The 4,815-nt window shown below is 34.6% G+C and overlaps 1 pseudogene; it reads left to right on the top strand.

Annotated features, from left to right (window-relative positions):
- The first annotated feature begins 1,588 nt into the window (after window positions 1-1,588).
- Window positions 1,589-3,722, top strand: LOC128781470 (myelin P2 protein-like; annotated as a pseudogene).
- Window positions 3,723-4,815: the final 1,093 nt, after the last annotated feature.

Below are 4,815 nucleotides of genomic sequence, written 5' to 3'. Positions count from 1 at the left end.
ACAACAACAAAAACCAAAAAAAATCCAAGAAAAAGCTCACATAAACAGTCTAATTTTACACTTAAAACAACTTGAAAAAGAATAAGAAACAAAGCCCAAGGTGAATTTTGCCAAACATTCTGAGAACTAACATCTTTCCTTATCAAACTATTTAATAAAATTCAAGAGAAGGGGAGGCTCCCAAACTTACTTTACAAGGCCAGAATTATCCTAATTTTAAAACCAGATAAAGGTTATAAAACTTTATCTGTTTTAAAAATACAAAGAAAATATAGGACAATATCCCTGATGAACATAGATGCTAAAATCCTCAACAAAATATTAACAAATTGAATACAACAATGCATCAAAATGATCATACACTATGATCAAGTGGGGTTTATTTTGGGAATGCAAGGTTGGTACAACACTCACAAATCAATAAACACAATTCACCACATAAACAAAATGAAGGATAAAAACCACATATTATATCTATAGATGCAGAAAGAACATTTAATAAAACCCAGCACCCATTTATGATAAAAAAAAACCTCTCAGCAAAGTGGAATTAGAAGGAACATATCTAAACATAACAAAGTCCATATATGACAAACCCAGTGCCACCATCATACTCAATGGGCAAAAACTACAACGTTACCCTTAAGATTGGGAACAACACAAAGATGTCTGCTTTTGTCTCTTACTCAACATAGCACTGGAAGTCCTAGCCACAGCAATCAGACAGGAAGAAATAAAAACCATCTAAATTGGAAAGGAAGAAGTAAAACTGACTTTATTTGCAGATGACATGATACTGTACGTAGAAAACCCCAAAGACTCCACCAAGAAACTACTAGAACTGATAAATGGATTCAGCAAAGTAACAGGATACAAAATTTATATCCAGAAATCATTTGCATTTTTATATGCCAATAATGAACTGACAGAAAGAGAAATTAAGAAAACAATCCCATTTACAATTGCTTCAAAAGTAGTGAAATACCTAGGAATAAACCTAACCAAGGATGTAAAAGACCTGTACTCAGAAAATTTTTGGTGGATTTGGGGGTTGGATGTGGTAAAGTGGATGACTTGCAGTATTTAGGCTGAACACTTTTTAAAAAAATTTATTTATTTATTTTTATTCAGTTACAATTGTCTGCATTTTCTCCCCATCCCTCCACCCCACCCCAGCCAGTCCCACCTCCCTCCCCCACCTCTACCCTCCCCCTTGATTTTGTCCTTGTGTCCTTTATAGTGGCTCCTGTAGACCCCTCTCAGCACTATCCCCTCCCCACTCCCCTCTGGCTCTTGTTACAATGTTCTTAATTTCAATGTCTCTGGTTATATTTTGTTTGCTTTTTTCTTTTGTCGATTATGTTTTCTCTTTCAAATCTGCAGATATTGCTTTTATAATAAACCCCAAAATGTTCAAGTCCATGGCATGTATTTCCAATAGGTGATGAAACATGGGAGTTGACACTTAACAGTGTTGACACTACCTGCCATCTACATATCTGAGGCACATCTGAGACCAGAATGTGGCCTCTACAGACCCTCCAGGTGCTGTATTTTGGTCAACACAATTCAAATACTGTCTTGATTTTCTAATGTGGTGTTAACCAATGGAAAACTGGGAAATTTGGCCAAACCCAGGGTGATCATCAGTAAGAAAGGGATATTGTAACCATCAGCACTGAAAGCACCTTTAAAAATACAGTGATCTTCTTCAAGCAAGGCCAGGAATTTGAAGAAACCATAGGTAACAAGTGGAAAACAAAGGTAAACTTCAATGTTTCTCTTCAAAGCCAATAGCTTGAGAGAGAGAATTATTTCTGTTAGTGTTAAAAGGGTAGACTACTATGTTCTGTTGGAAATGAATGTGTTGCAAGGCACCTCTATTATGACAATGATTCAATACTGAGTAAACTGCTTCTTTAATCAACCAAAGGCCAAACAAGTCAATTATGTGAACTTGTCTTTGTAGAGCATCATAATCTTGATGAGATGCTCATTGAATCAAGTGCAGAGATGAGATGGCAAAGAGACCACAACACAGAGAAATGTGGTGGATTGGAAAATGGTAGTGATAAGAGTATTTTTTTTCTAAATACAGAAATAATGCTTAATTACAGAAATGCTAAATACAGAAATAAATATTTAAGTAAACAAATTGGTTATATTATTTTCAAAATATTCTTATTTCTTTGGAATCTCAATGGATAAGAATGTCTGCGAAGTCAGAGTTAATGCTTAGGTGATATTTAAACTATCAAGAGTTCAAGTTTAGGTTTGAGAATTTAGAACTAACAAAGCCCACTTGTTATTTTAGAAATAACAGCACCTAAAAATGACAGTAATGTTAAAGAGTGGACAAATCTCGCTAGTTGGGACTCACAAAGAGAAAAGTAAGTCTGAGTTCTAAATGCAAAACAAATCTCAAAGGCTCAATTGTAGAATATTTGTAGCTATCTAAGCATTTTGTTTTCAAGAATCCATAGTAACTTGGATTAAACCATGTGAATAATTGTAGCTGAGCTCACTGGGGACCTCTGTAGTCAGCAGATAAGAATGACAAAGGTTACACGAGATGACTTCTAACGATTTTTTTAAGTTTTAGGTTCTGTGCTTACTAATTAACATATACATTGACTATAGATAGATTCACATAGTGTCTTGAATATCTCTTTCTTTAGTACAGAGGTTCTTAACCCTAGCTGCATAATAGATTTACATGGGGAGGAAACACCAAGATGGGGGCCCCAACACAGACCAAACCTCTGGGGGAGAAGGAGCCATCAGTATTTTTTAATGTTCCCCAGATAATGCAAGTATGCAGAACATTTTGAAAACAACTGTTTTAGTATATGTAAAAGCATGCAAATTATGCATAAAAAGTTGCCATGTTATTTACTTATTTGTTTATTGTTACATTCAATATTATTTCTTATTAGTTTGAAGTGTACAGCATAGAAAAAGTTTCCATTTTATTTTATTTTTTCTTTATTTTTATTATTGACATTATTACAAAAGTCCCCATTTCCCCCTCTTTGCCCACCTTCACCCAGTCCCTGCCCCTTTTTCCCTCTGGACAACTCACTGTTGTCTGGGCCTATAAGTTATGCATATACATTCTTTGGCTAATCATTTCCCCTTCTTTCATTCAGTCCCCCTTCCTACCTCCCCTCTGACAAGTATATCCATGCCTGTTTCTACTTTGTTCATCAGTTTATTGTGTTCATTAAAGTCCACATATAAGTGATATCACATGTCATTTGTCTTTCTTTGACTGGCTTATTTCACTTAGCATAATAATCTCCAGGTCCATCCATGCTATCACAAAAGGTAAGCGTGCCTTCTTTTCTATGGCTGCATAGTAATCCATTGTGTAAATGTACCACTGCTTTTTAACCAACACATCTACTGATGGGCCCTTGGGCTGCTTCCAGATCTTGGCTACTGTAAATAATGCTGCTATGAACATAAAGATGTATATGTTCTTTCTGATTAGTGTTTCTGGATTCTTAGGATATATTCCTAGAAGTGGAATTGCTGAGTCAAAAGGTAGTTCCATTTTTAATTTTTTGAGGACACTCCATACTGTTTTACCCACTGGTTGCACCAGTCTTCATTCCCAGTAACAGGGCACTAGGGTTCCCTTTTCTTCACATCCTTGTCAGCACTTGTTTGCTGTGTCATAAGTCAACTTTAAAACTGTTTCCTTGTTTTAGTGGTCATGATCTTAACTTACTAGAGACTGACATGCTGATATTTTAATTTTTTTTCTGAGTTTAGTCTCATCAATTTTTTTTAAATTTCTGTTATTACTACAAATTTGTTGTCCCCTAGTTTGAGTTTTAGATATTCAATTGATCTCTCATTTTTTAGGGAAATATAAGATTAAGGGCATGATGCATCAGAATTTATGAAAAGGTTTAAGAAGATCAATTCCTCACTGAAATGATTTTTGATCAGTTAATGCTGGAAATCAACTGTTTTCATGCACAGAGTCTGACTACATTGCAGTTTGTCTGCTTTTGTTTCTGTCTTAATAGATCACATAGGCAAAGGCCTCCACTGAGGATTAATTTAAAATTCAGCATTATTTAAATATTTTCAGTTTGCATTCACATCTTTAATATACTATATTATATATATTGGCCTGACTTAAATAGTTGATAATGTCATTTAATTATTTATACAATTCTAACCTATGTGTACTTCATATACTTGCAATGATAATAAAAATAAATAGATGTACTGATGTGGAATAGCAAATAAAAATGCCTTCATGGTCCCAGCAAGTAGTGACAGAGGAGGATCAAAAGTGAGGCAATCTAGAAGAAGGAGTGTTACGATAAAAGGATTCTACTTTCAGCTAAAATGGGCAGCCTCTATTCTATTCCAGACAATGTTTTAAAATTGAGGGTCAATTCACAGACAGTGAAATGAATGGATATTAAAGATAAAGTTCAATCCGTTGTGACAAACACATGCATCAATGTAACTCACATCCTTATCAGGACATAGTACATTTCCTTAATCTCAGAATTTTTTCCCATGCTCCTTCCAAGTTAATGCCCTGCCCAGTTCCACTTTCAACAAAAGGAAGTAGTGATTTAGTTTCTATTAGCATATATTAACTTTGCCTATTCTCAAACTTCATACAAATTGATCATACATCCTTTCTTTTCTGTTTTTAAACTGCGTGTTGTTGAAATTTATCTATATTGCTGCACGCAGAAGTAATGTGTTTCTTTTTATTGCTGAGTAGTGTTCAATTGCATGAATCTGTCACAGATTATTTAACCATTCTTCTCTTAAAACAACTGG

The sequence above is a fragment of the Desmodus rotundus genome, chromosome 8 (genome assembly GCF_022682495.2).
Source record: "Desmodus rotundus isolate HL8 chromosome 8, HLdesRot8A.1, whole genome shotgun sequence".
Lineage (NCBI taxonomy): Eukaryota > Metazoa > Chordata > Mammalia > Chiroptera > Phyllostomidae > Desmodus > Desmodus rotundus.
Note: the sequence above shows the minus strand (reverse complement) of the source record. Positions and strands in the feature narration are given on the sequence as shown.